Below are 14,951 nucleotides of genomic sequence, written 5' to 3' on the forward strand. Positions count from 1 at the left end.
GGCCAGCAGTCGTGTCTAGTGTTGGGTTCAATGACCTCTTTATTTACCAGTAAGTAAACTATTCTACCCTTCTAATATTGTTATTGATCGAATCTTATAATTTCAATATTAACTATATGCAAATCGTAAAACCGTAATAATAATAGAGAACTTTGAGACCTTCGCCCAACGGCACCGTTTGCAGTTGTGTGGCGTGTTTGAGTTTTGCTCTCGTGTGGTAGCTAGTGCCGTTTGGGAAATTCAAATCATGTGAGGTGAAATATCTTTAAAATAATATGAAATACATAATTTGTATAACAAATATATGGGATGATGGTGTTAAATATTCCGACAGGTATTATTTTCCATAATGTATAATGCTTACATATTGTGATGTATGTTATCGTTATTTACTGTGAATTTATAATTTCATTTGTTTATTATTATAAAATGAACTTAAAGGACTTTTCTTGATACTGAGTTTTAACAGATAACAATTTTCTAATGTCGGGTTCGTAATATATTTTACCGAGGTCAGGGCTGTTGACGTGAATGGAGAGTAGTTCCGAAACTCGATATATAAACTCGTTATTTGGCATTCTTTGGTAATCTAGTGTACTTATATGATTGTATTCGATAGTAAATTGGACAATTATACTCATTTTACAATGTTGTGGTTTTGCAAAGCATACTGTCTCCCCGGACAAAATTCATATTACAACTAGACACACTGTAGTTCAATTTATGTTTGTGACAAGTAGGATAGGAACAAGCTGATTTGAACATCGTGAATATGCAATCATACATGTAGATGTAGATTCACTCATCATTGTTGTGAAATAGGGCAAATTTTATAGTGGGCCGTAACTTTGTATAATATTTCATCACAATGCAGAAAAACCTTGGTATAATCACATAAATCTATAGATTTGAGCAATAAAGACAACACTAAACATAAAGCAATTTTAAACCGGTAAAATTCTAAATATTAAATTATATTTTACAATATATTCCACTTCCAATGTTTACAATAAGGTGTTTGCTTTGTTTTGGGTTTTGTCACACGATGTAGTTTTGAAAATAGAATCGAATTTTAAAAAAAGGGTTGACGTTTTCCATTCTATTATTTTGGTTTAATCAATAAGATAAAATTGGACTATAGAACTGGACTGAACTTGGACTATAGAATGAAACTAAACGACAGTACTCTATTACAAAAACATGAACAATTTATTTTTAGAATTCACCTATAATTCATACAGCCGAATGAATGTCTAATAATACGTTGTGAAAACATTTTAAATGTGATTTTGCGGTGATAGTTTAAACACAGCACATGTGCATACAATCTGCAAAAAATAATTTTTTAACTGCACAGTAGTCGAGCAGGTTTTTGCATAGTACACATCAATATAGAGTTTGCCATATTAGGTAAAGGTGACTCTCACTTTGTTGACAACTTTTTGCATTCGATTTCCCATACACAAAACTATGCAAAACTCGGAATCGTATCTGTCTCTTGTTTTGTATGTTAAGCTACCCAACTCAGTATAGGGTAATTAATAGTATTGTAATCTATATCAGTTATAACATTACGTATAAATAACCTACAGTTTTCCAGTTGGTGTGATATATAACAGTGCTGGGTGCAGCGTTATTGGGCGTAAATTATGTATATAAAGCTGCCAATGATAATGGGGAAACATTAAAAAAAGCGCGTTGCTAGAAAATAAATTAGCAAACATTGTATTTAAGTTATAGTTTTAAAACCGCATGAGAACAAGCGGTGCCTGAACATACTGCTCCATAACCAATGCGTTCTGGACATTTCGCTTCGACTAATGTCCGAATAAACGTGAGTATTTCATACTGACAATCGTGAAGTGGGTAAAGATTTCGGACATTGTCCGAATTCGGAGTTTTAGCGTAACATATCGGTTTCAACGTTTTGGTTGGTAAAATGTATACAAACATAAAGTAAATATAAAGTACGACGGGGTAGCTAAATAGACACTCGATTCGCCTACTTTTCATACTTAGGCGATTCGTATGATTTAATTATACATATCTATTGTGGATTATTAAAAGATACTTTTATTTATCATTTGTTTACATCAGTTGTATGAGCAAGTGTGTTTAGCAATACACTTGAAAATGTACTAAAATACATCGCGTGCTGTATCCTATCCTACATCTTCAGTTAAATCAATACATTATTGTTAATGTTTACTCTTTCTGTGTATTTTTCTCAAACGAGTCTGTTTCCAGGTTTATCAATTTGGTCATATTGTTTATTAGCCAAGTGTTTACAGACATAAATATGTAGGCTTTGGTACCTTTTGTGGTTTAAATCATGAGAAAATACAAATTTTATTTCGAATCATAACAACAACTTAACAATTTGTTTTCTCCTCGTGGCAGTAAACCTAAATACAGTACTTGGTTGAGCTGATGTTATCCTGAGGGTTTACGTAAATAAAGTGACTGACAATTCGCTTAGTCTATAAATGTTAGCTGTTTATAAAGGTTAGCTATGATTTGGCAGTTTCATATTCTATAGAGTAAATATTGCGTTCATTACTTCAAGATTAGTAGTACTATTCATTACTCAACTATATATAGTTTTGACAGGATAAGAAATTTGTGAGTCAGAAGCCCTCGTTTATAAACTTTAGTATATTGAAATGTACTGAATTGAAAATGTCCCTATTAAAAACTTAAAAAACAATGAAGATATAAAAAAATGATATACTGTATTAATTACTGTATCCATCATTCTTACATTGATACTTAAGCATAGTTGTTTTTCAACGAGCCCCCAGATGTTTCAAACTTCATAACACAAGCTTCTGTATACGGACAGAGCAATATAATGTATAATCTAGTGCTAGTGTACCGTTGTATCCTAATACCTCCCACTCACGGCATTGCTCTGTTCTCGGAATGGATAGTTTCCCGTTGGATATCGCACCGTGGTTGTGTACTGGTCGAATGCTTAACCAGAGCAGCGTTACAGCGTACTGTTCTCTGTTCTATCTCTGGATAAGCCAGCACTAGCAGCTCAGCGCAAACGCAGTGTGACGCTAACGGACTAGTTACTACGCAGCCGAAGTAGTGCAGAAGCGCAGAGCTACTGTCATCATGACTTTGACTGCGGATAATCACAGATGCGAGTCTCCACTCAGCGCCCTACTCAGAGGCAGAGGTTGCGTGATGAACTCTGTAATGTCCAACACCGTTGCAACTAATCCTATCCTAGAAAAATAACTACGGGACTGCGCAAAAGTGTGACTGTGATCGAGCCACAGAGTCTGGTTGTGGTTTTACTACGGTGACTTCATTCCCTTCCATTCAAACTATGGAATTGGTTCTGACAGATAGGGTGGAGATATTGATACACATATTCGAGAGGCTGGGTCGCTGAATAGTCATACGGATTAGTTTTAGCTTTTACGACTCATATAACTGTAAATTCCATTCCCATGAAGACGTTGTAGCCAGTTTAAGAATAAAAGTGGACTAGTTGAGTTCAGCCACCGATAGTGAGTTGAGCCACCTACAGTGAGTTGAGCCATCGATAGTGAGTTCAGACACCTACATTGAGTTCAGCCACCTACAGTGAGTTGAGCCACCTACAGTGAGTTGAGCCACATACAGTGAGTTGAGCCACCTACAGTGAGTTCAGCCACCTACAGTGAGTTCAGCCACCTACAGTGAGTTGAGCCACCTACAGTGAGTTGAGCCACCTACAGTGAGTTCAGCCACATACAGTGAGTATAGCCACCTACAGTCAGTTCCGCCACCTACAGTGAGTTGAGCCACCTACAGTGAGTTGAGCCACCTACAGTGAGTTGAGCCACCTACAGTGAGTTGAGCCACCTACAGTGAGTTGAGCCACCTACAGTGAGTTCAGCCACCTACAGTGAGTTCAGCCACCTACAGTGAGTTCAGCCACCTACAGTGAGTTCAGCCACCTACAGTGAGTTCAGCCACCTACAGTGAGTTCAGCCACCTACAGTGAGTTGAGCCACCTACAGTGAGTTTAGCCACCTACAGTGAGTTTAGCCACCTACAGTCAGTTCCGCCACCTACAGTGAGTTGAGCCACCTACAGTGAGTTGAGCCACCTACAGTGAGTTGAGCCACCTACAGTGAGTTGAGCCACATACAGTGAGTTGAGCCACCTACAGTGAGTTGAGCTACCGACAGTGAGTTGAGCCACCTAAAGTCAGTTCAGCCACCTACAATGAGTTGAGCCACCTACAGTGAGTTGAGCCACCTACAGTGAGTTGAGCCACATACAGTGAGTTGAGCCACCTACAGTGAGTTGAGCCACCTACAGTGAGTTCAGCCACCTACAGTTGAGTTCATCCACCTACAGTGAGTTGAGCCACATACAGTGAGTTGAGCCACATACAGTGAGTTGAGCCACCTACAGTGAGTTGAGCTACCGACTGTGAGTTGAGCCACCTAAAGTCAGTTCAGCCACCTACAATGAGTTGAGCCACCTACAGTGAGTTGAGCCACCTACAGTGAGTTGAGCCACCTACAGTGAGTTGAGCCACATACAGTGAGTTGAGCCACCTACAGTGAGTTGAGCCACCTACAGTGAGTTCAGCCACCTACAGTTGAGTTCATCCACCTACAGTGAGTTGAGCCACCTACAGTGAGTTCAGCCACCTACAGTGAGTTTAGACACCTACAGTGAGTTCAGCCACCTACAGTTGAGTTCATCCACCTACAGTGAGTTGAGCCACCTACAGTGAGTTCAGCCACCTACAGTTGAGTTCATCCACCTACAGTGAGTTGAGCCACCTACAGTGAGTTCAGCCACCTACAGTGAGTTTAGACACCTACAGTGAGTTCAGCCACCTACAGTTGAGTTCATCCACCTACAGTGAATTCAGCCACCTACAGTGAGTTGAGCCACCTACAGTGAGTTGAGCCACCTACAGTGAGTTGAGCCACCTACAGTGAGTTCAGCCACCTACAGTTGAGTTCATCCACCTACAGTGAGTTGAGCCACCTACAGTGAGTTCAGCCACCTACAGTTGAGTTCAGCCACCTACAGTTGAGTTCAGCCACCTACAGTGAGTTCAGCCACCTACAGTTGAGTTCATCCACCTACAGTGAGTTGAGCCACCTACAGTGAGTTGAGCCACATACAGTGAGTTGAGCCACCTACAGTGAATTCAGCCACCTACAGTGAGTTGAGCCACCTACAGTGAGTTGAGCCACCTAAAGTGAGTTGAGCCACCTACAGTGAGTTGAGCTACCGACAGTGAGTTGAGCCACCTACAGTGAGTTGAGCCACCTAAAGTGAGTTGAGCCACCTACAGTGAGTTGAGCTACCGACAGTGAGTTGAGCCACCTACAGTGAGTTGAGCCACCTACAGTGAGTTGAGCCACCTAAAGTCAGTTCAGCCACCTACAGTGAGTTGAGCCACCTGCAGTGATTTGAGCCACCTGCAGTGAGTTGAGCCACCTGCAGTGAGTTGAGCTACCGACAGTATGCGTTGATGTAAATAACTTATTTCTGTTGAATCTGCTAACGCTGTGGCAAGCCAAGCTTTAGGAAACACTTCATGTTAACTATAGCATCTTGTATATCACATACATTAACAAAGTTTTCGAATATAAAAGAAATATAGAATTCGAACAGTACTTAGAAGTGCAATACACTTTTTATTCGTACTTTTATCAAATCCTTTAATATCGATTAATTACTTCTTGTACTTGAATAATTGTTCCCAGTCTGCGATATTGTTTTGACAGTTCATTTATACATGTATTACAACAACTCTGAAGCACCACTGTACATTCACACAAACAGTACAATAAGATAAATGTAGATAACAGACAAAACCTACGATATTTTAGCCCGACACTGAAATTATTCAGCCTATAGTTTAACTCAATAGAAGAAGGGCCAGAGTAATTAGATATTTTTAAGTACTGTCAGTGCCTATCGCACTTACCTAAACTTACAAAACACTCTTGAGTTACGGCTGACCTTCAATACAAATTGTCAATACAGTGTAAAAAATATGTGTTTTTTTTTTAACTAATAGGCCCCAATACACTTAACCAATATAATTATAGTAATATGTTATAAATCTAAGCTTAATATAATAATTAATCAAATTTATATAGGGTGTTACATTACTGGTACAGTATGACAATTTCATTGTGTTATACTCTCTATCTAACATAATCATTGTACTACTGTATATATAAAACAGCATGACCTTCTTTACTCTTAAATAAGTTCAAAAAGAATCAGGTCCTGCATGCCCGCTTCGCTCGGTTAATCTTGGAGGTGTTCAACGAAAATAGTAAAAAAATTCTCAAGCTCTGTAAATAAGAACAGGCAATGTGTTAAAATTCCCCAAAGTCAGGGCACATTAATGGGAAGTATATATGCAAATTTCACTTAAATGAAAATATATTCACCTAAAACTTGTCCTTTTCACCTCTTTACAACCGGTAGCTTTCTCTTACGTTCATTGGACTTCGATACCTGAGATACCGAGGACTGAGTAGAATTTAGAATGCAAATCGCGTAATTTGCACAACTCCTGTTCGTTTAGTTTCTCCCCAGTAAAGACTACCCATGTGTGATTGCGGTATTTATAGGCTACTAGCATATTGTTTACTTCTAGTATTCAGTCATTCGACTATATACAGAAGTCATAATACATGATTTAAAACAAACTCATTTTAACATTTGATTAGATGTTTACGTCGTAGGCACATTTTTAAGGGGAGGATGAGTGAAGTAATGGTAGTTTTGTTGCTGACTAATATCAGTGGTACTTAAGTCAGAACCATAATCTGTAGTTTCGTGTTTACGTTTCAATACGGGTAGTCCCACTATAATAATTCGTACGCTTGACTCATAGGCACTATGATCCGTAGAGAAAGCGGACATTGCTACTGTGTTTTTAAATAAAGACACTAGGCCCATTATGCAGTATGATCTGTAAAGTAGGTGTATCCTTTCATTTATTGGCGAATTTCCCATATAGGGAATAAGCTATTACCGTAGTACTCATGGTAAGACCTGGACCCGGGACTAATTTACTTTTTCGTTTTGAGGTCCCTAGAGGCCAAAAACACCATCCGTTCAAATTCGTAGACATATATATTATATATATATATATATATATATATTATATATATATATTATATATATATATATATTATATATATATATTATATATATATGTGTGTGTGTGTGTGTGTGTGTGTGTGTGTGTGTGTGTGTCCGTTAGCACGACAACTTGAGCAAAAATGATCCGATTTTGATGAAATTTGGTACAAACGTTTAAACTTACATTCATTCGAACGAGATCGTGAACCAGCCTGATCGGACTATGGGAACGGGGGTTTATGGGGGGATGGGATAAAAATAGATTTCCCCATTTTTGACCCTAAAAACACAAAATTTCACAATTTCTTTCCAAACCATTTTGTAGAGCTTATAAAAAAACAACGAATAATGTATATTGAAGCGTTATTATGCGCCTAATGGTTACGGAGAAAATTTCCAAAAAAATTTAATTTAAAATTCCCATGTTATTCTTATGGAGAATAAGTCAACTGTTGTAGTTTTGATTATTTATGAACATATTTTGATCAAATTAATTTGGAAAATACATTAATTTGTTACTAATCTACAGTATTAAAATTTTGCAACAAAAAACTTTTACCCACCCTGTCGCAGCAAACCTTAGTACTCGTTAAACTAATTATATTTAAATAGGGAATAAATGTAATATTTTTAAGGAGACATTTTAGTGTAAATCCAATCAGGCAAATGAAAATTCACAAGTCTGCAGGTTTGCTGTGGCGGGGGTATTTTATATACGAGCCTGTAGTGCAGGTGAACCTTCAATATAATTTACTAGGTTTGTAAGTTAGCTGTCCCCGTCTATAACATAGGTTAAACACACTCTTTCATATAATTACCATATTTATTGATTAGCTGAGGACAATTATTTTAAAGATGTTTCCTTCAGGTTCATGCAGAGGGATTTTTTTGTTCACGACACTTTCATATTATATAACATCGTATTTGGTAGTTAATATTCGACTAAATACAATAATCTAATTACAAACCAATATTGTCCTGAAATTTTATACCGAAAGAGTTAGCCCAACATCGTTGAATTTAAATTTTAAAATTAAGAGACATAAAGTTGACTAACGTAAGTTTTACACGCATGGCTTCAGATTTTACTGAACTGTGTGATGAAAAGTCTACTTGCATTATCCAAAGTCAATGTCCATAATTACAAAATTTAAAGTAGTATTATTTGTATTACCAGCAGTTCTAAAAAACACTATTCCTCAAATCAGCTGATTCTTGTTTCAAACCATATGTTTGTTTAATTCAGAATTATTGTGAATAATTTTATCCTATGATATCGGGGTGAACTACATATCACCCCGTCGACCAATTTAATCAATTAGATACAAATATTCACACTCTTCCTCAGACTGAACTTCCAATTCGCCACACAACTGATATTCGCTGTTCTCTCACTATAAACAGGTAGGAGATGAAATTGGTTCATCATGAAGTGGGATTAGAAAGAGTTCTAATCCGAGTGACAATTCTTTGGACAACGTGAGGCTCGGATGTGATCATTGCAAGCATGACACCTCTTAAGAGAGAGCCGCGTATGGAAGAAACTATGCGAACCGAAACTTTCGTAAAATGGAGCCTTAGATGACTCCATGGAAAGAGTTTGGCATTTTGATAATACATTCCACATAAATTGTAAGACACCAAGTTGGTGATGTAGAAAACAACCTCTGATTTCTACACACAATAATATAAAAACTAGAGATCGCTACGTATCACGTTTGATACGAAATAATGTTAAAACTTTCAACAAATAGATAATATAATGACTTTAATCATGAAACTGCATCGGAAGATTGTTTTTGTGTTTTAGGAATATTAATAGCTTAGGCCTACGTCCAGCTGATATTGTCAAACTGAATATTAAGGTTAGTTATCTATCACCTTCGTACATTTCATGTGTGTTACTATTTTTGTAAAACATGTTCTAGAACACACTATTGTATGTTTCAGATTTTGAATACTTCTTCATTATCAGAATTCAAACTGCTTGACAATTAATTTGGAATTTTCAAAGGGAATCGTCGGTACGAAGGTTTGAATGAGGTAAGCTATCATAACTTATATATCACACCAGAGGAACTTATGATTTCAGTTGTTTATTGCTCTGGACCTTCCTAGCGGTTGTCTGTGTTATTTGCTATCTAGTCTCTGATGCAAATCGCTAACTATGAAATACCATAGGTTTTTATTCAATATCCCACTTTTTTTAGTGGTAAATTAAACACATATTAGTCCTTGGAAATACTGAATAGGTACTAAGATTTTTTTTCAAATTATTTAAAAAAATTATTTTTTTTAATAATTTGAAAAAATCTTAGTCATGGATTAAATATTCTACAATACATCAATAATTTGAAATAAATTGTACTGCGTAGAAGGTTATTTACTAAATAACCAAGTACAAACTTTTATCAGAACCATTAAACATTGAATAAATGGAAATATTCTCCATCCATAGAAAATTTTAACATTTAAGTAGGTAGTATTAAATCTGTATAAGACTGTATATAATACCTCTGAGTACAGTCATTTATTAAAGAACTATTTCCTTATTACATGGCAAATATGTGATGCAACAGCAGTGTGGTTCATGTGTGTGGTGTGTTAAAAGATGTGTTGCCGTATTTACATTATGATATAAGTAATTTAGATAGCTTCTCAGTTCTCTGATATGATTCAGTGGCCAAAACAATTAGGATCGTGTATTATACAAATTTACGAAGAACCGATTTTTACCCTGTTCAATGTTTTTCGCTTCGGCTGACGTCTACCGACTAACGTTACTGTATATGTAGCGTGGCATAACGTCCGATGTAGAGAAAGCGTGCAAGTTATTCGACCAACTTCTCTTTCATTAATACGCCACTTATAGCCATCATAATACGGATTGAAATTTTGAAAGTCAGTATCTCGGTACACCATAGTGTGCGAAAAACCACAACCCCGCTTCATATATTATCAATTACAATTTTTAAAACTATAAAATAAATTACTCCGAGATTAATTTTTTTTATGTTTTGACTCAAACACAATCTGATATATTTTAGTTTGTGATACAAATTTATATTACGAATATTAAAATATGCCTATATTTTAGTTTACAGTCGAACTAAATTACCGGAATACTTAAGGGAAATCAAATTACGTATTTAATTTAAATAAAATAAAAAAATAGCTTTATAATGGATTATTTTACTTTATATTGTAGGATATGGGGTGACAAACTTAAACTTTGCCAGTGATCATTTCGATTAGTAAATGGGTTCCCGCCACCTATTACTACTGTAAATCGGTGGATTTCTCGTAACGCAATTTCATATCTATATAATTAATACGCTACATGAAACTTTGTCGGTTGAACTCCTCCGCCATTTCTTAACCGATTTTATCCATTGACATCTCATTGGAAAAAGCGTGTCGCGTAGATTTGCAAACTGGCCTTACATTGTTGACAAAGTCGCTTGGGTTTTGTCCCAGTGGCTTTGAAAGTTCCCATGTTATCCTTATGAAGAACATAACTGTTTACGTTTTGATCAGCTGTATAATTTAATTGCTGTTATTTATTTTTCGATTCAATGAAACGCATTGAGTAAATTTATTTACTATTTGAGTTTGTGTAAACATAACCCCCAAAACGAAAACGGACCGTGTTAGTATGGTTGTATCTTAAATTTTTGTATTTATCGTTGCTTTGTGTCGCTATGACGGATCGTGTTAGCATGATTGTAACTTAAATTTGTGTATTTATCGTTTTTTTGTGTAGCTATAATTTGTTTATTTGTTGTTTTTTTTCTTTTAAATGCCTCCGACGCGACGACAACGAAACATAGAAAGGAGGCGTACACGTCAGCACCTGACCCTGGACAATCTCAACTATTAGGTTACGAATGCGAGCTAACACTACCCCTAAAAGACTTTTCGTTCTCAATTGACCCTCTATCAATGACATGTGTTGCCTGTACAGCGAGGCATTTTGAGAAGGAGAAAACCAGCCGGAATGCTTTAGGTTTATCAATAACGAAGATAACCAGGTAATCAGGGTCTGAGTTACACAATGGTAATATTTGAGTTGACTCTTTTTAAACTCATTGTAAATATGACTGTTATTGGTTTTGAAATAACCCCTGTAATACTTTGCAATTGCTCGAATTCGAGCAATATGTACACTAGTAGTTTAAATTGACTAAATGTATCTCTCAACTGTGTATTATTGTAAAGAAAGTAATGGATACAATTTTGTAAGCATAATACATATTGCAATTTGGTCAACCAGTTCCTCGTAGTTTAATAATTTTGTTATATATCAGTTGAAATAGGGTTTAGGCGTCCTTTTCTGGTGTATGTAATATCGGTTCTGACTTTTTATTTATTATTTAATATTTTACCAATTTAAAACAGTTTTATCAAAATAAAAATATATGTTTGTAAACAATCGCTAGTCTTTTCAGGGAGTATTTTCCCTTCTCCTAATTTTTTTTCTTGATTGTCTCACTGTCGGATGTTTTGCTTTTATAATGACAACTGCATTGTTTCTGGCATATTCTTTAGATCCCACAATAGGATGCGAAGGATACTTATGTATAAGATTAGAGGCCCAATAGAAAGAGAATCCTTATTGTCATCCTAAAGTTTCGTTCATTATGTTCACAATTCCTTCGAAGGTTTTCAAAGATCTAGAAATACCTAAATCATTGTAATTATGATAACAACAACAATCGTCGTATTTTTCATTAACTGAACATACCTATTATACTGCCTAACTATAGAGCATTATTGGAACACAGTCACATATTTAAATTACCAAACGTGCACCGCGCTGCTGGGCAAGAGTGATGATCGAGTTAAGGAAATCAAGGATTACAACGATTAGCGACTAGAAATCCCTAATAGGATTACCAATATAAATATACTATCGAAAACTAGCTATTCGATCTAAAAGACTAAAAAACCATTTCCTAAACCATCTAGTGGTAGAATTTAAATTGTATTTGTTATTTCTTGCTTTTGGATCAAAATAGATGTTCATACAATTTCTCCTTCCAAATCGGTCAACGGAGTATGTCAAAATAAAAAATGGAATATTGAACCTGTATTGAGTTTAATGTTTAAGCAAGCATTTTTTTAACACTAGATTCCCTTAAAATTGCGGACAATTCCTCAATTTTCAGCTAAATACCTATTTAATGTATCAGTGGCTATCTGGCAAAGACGTGGCGATTTGTCGGACTATCTATCGAGGGCAGTGTTATATCGGCTCCAGCACGTTCTGTCTGAGATCCAGTTTCAACATGCCTCACATGTCAAGGAACGTCGGTTACTGGAAAGTCTAGTCATTGACTTCGCTAAACTGTGACAGTAGATGTGATCCCCACTTGACGTTTACCGCAGTCATGAGTTTTTGTCTTCTTTCTATCGTAATCGTCCTCTATTACTGTATAAGATATTTGAATCTTCGACGAGATGATCACGTCACCCCGTATCATATAAATTCTTCTCTTTTAAAACTGTCCGACGTTAGAGAAATACGCATTATTATTATTACTCGTTCGGCCATCAATCTCAGATTTTTAAATGGTAGATGTGCAAGAAATACCCGCTCTGGCTCATCAACTCTCCAAATTTCTCACCATAAGACAACAGTTTTTAATAGATCATTTACAACAGCATGTCGCCTTTTGGAACTCCCTACCATTCACTATCAGGAGCATAGAATCCCGTTCCAGACCGACGGCGGCGCTGAAAGCGTACTACTGTATCTCGATCGGATTACCAAGCGGAGGGATGGCGTGCGTTAGGCCTGGGTGTGGCAAAGAGTGAATGTGTGTATATGCGTATATTAGGGACAAAGATTTATAACTTAAGTTGTTACTTATTATTTTGTTTATAGTTTCAAAAGTGTTATAATAATGTATTGTTTGGTTTATATTTAGTACATAAGAGGTTAACTTAACATCTTATATACTAGATTAACTGTAAGAAATTACCATGTGGTCCTAATGTACGCCTCAATAAAAAGGTATTTTCATTCATTCATCCATCCTCATTGCGTTTAACTTTAACCGGTTTAGAAGATTGTTGATCCATAAAGTCTTTTCAAGATAGGCCCTTAGCAAATGAAAAGGTAACCTAACATAGCTTAATTTGCATAGGGCGTCGTGACTATCTTCTTGAAAAGACCCAAACATTTTTTGTCCAAAGGCATTGTTTGGGTGTTTTAGTCTCTTTATGATATTTCCACCAATACTTCTTGCTACTCAACCGTAGATTTGTATCAAAAGAAATGCACTTTAGATTAAGAATAACCAGCTCAAGAATCCACAGTGCAAGAATGTAGTAATTTAGGATAGTAACCTCAACATTTAAAGGCGTTCAACATTCTAGCAGCAATTATGAACCCTAGAAACACCATACAGTAACTATTTGAAACTATAAAAAATTTTGAGATTTCATTACCAGTGTCAACAAACAAAGTGACTGTGAAACAAAATTATGTGTATAATTTGCCTTGAAATAATAGTGTCAATTTAGTTAGACTTTTTCTTCTGTCCAAATTACATTAGCTCCATAATGCGCACTTGTGATAATAAAATCGAGTATTTTATCTTAGGAATTGTTAAACAAATTACAAATGGTCATTCAAAATGCCTGAAGTACAGGAATCCTTTATAAAGCTAAACATTTTGAGAAATCCATGTTACACGTGTAAGCCAACATCCATTTGAACGAGTTCGCAAACCGGCCATATTTTGTCCCTATAAAGTGGTGTTTGAATGCGGGGTTCAGTTCGTAAAAATTTTCCACACATTTTGGATGGTCACCATACAAATTAAATGTAAAAGACAAACAATTTCGTTTTATATTTTTATTCTACTCCTATTGGTTACCGAGATCTTTTAAAATCATTTAACTTTGTCTCGCATGTTATCTTTATGAGACACTATGTATTTCTGTATGTTACCTGTTGATGAATATATTTGCTTAAAAGTCTCGTTGCAACAAACGTAAATAGAAGATTTTTGCATATTTCTTTACTTAAGGCTTTTGAAACTAGACAAAAAAACAAGAAAGTTGATGCTCTCGCAGCAGGACGCCCACGTGCTCGCTGCCAATGATAGTTCTTTGTCGCCAAGTATGGTTTTACAGTATTGGTAACCACACTGGGCGTAAATTTGTTGTACCTGTTTGAGTACAATACAGACTTTACCAAACCGTAGATTCTTTTAGTTTGTAGATTTGCAAATTAGAGTATTTGATAATGTATTCTTTGTCAAATAAATAGATTGTGAAGTTCAAACTTAGGGTTGTTTGTGCCAAACGTAGGCACATATTTAATCTGTAATCGGGTAGTATAATCTCAATTTTTTGTTATACTTGTATACTTGAAAGTGTATGACACATCTCTGATAATACGTTCACATACGTAATCTTCACCACTTCGCAATTGAGTTTCCGATCTAACACGCCAATTAATAGTGAACCTTCACTTCCAGAGGTGTAACAATGACGGAAGCAGATTCCGTAACCGAGAAATCGGCCTTCCAGCGACAAAAGCGATCCAGACGCTCACGCCAGGGGACCGTGTGAGAACACGCTTCTACTATTGACTAACAGAGTAAACATAATGTTATAATAATCCTGATAGATCTATAACTATATATAAGAACATGTCAGTTATAAGAAAACGTTACAGTACGTAGATTATAGAAAGCAACGAAGATGAGAAAGAGATAGAATCTCGAAAATCCAGGATTCACGATCATGTGAATTCCTCTCGTTCTACTGAGAAGAGAAGACCATTGCAAGGCCGAATAGATATGAAG

At 36.0% G+C, this 14,951-nt stretch overlaps 1 protein-coding gene across 2 annotated transcripts in view; it reads left to right on the plus strand.

The window, feature by feature from the left end:
* LOC129005632 (uncharacterized) overlaps nucleotides 1-14,951 on the plus strand; it is a 31,377-nt gene continuing 16,426 nt past the window's right edge. For both annotated transcript variants that reach the window (XM_054434591.1, XM_054434592.1), the window contains exons 1-2: nucleotides 1-49; nucleotides 9,082-9,174. The gene's annotated coding sequence lies outside the window, so the exon portion shown is untranslated. The remainder of the gene's footprint in view (nucleotides 50-9,081; nucleotides 9,175-14,951) is intronic.

This window comes from Macrosteles quadrilineatus, unplaced genomic scaffold, assembly GCF_028750875.1.
Source record: "Macrosteles quadrilineatus isolate MER2022 unplaced genomic scaffold, UCM_ALF_1.0 Scaffold_28__1_contigs__length_1566739, whole genome shotgun sequence".
Classification (NCBI taxonomy): domain Eukaryota; kingdom Metazoa; phylum Arthropoda; class Insecta; order Hemiptera; family Cicadellidae; genus Macrosteles; species Macrosteles quadrilineatus.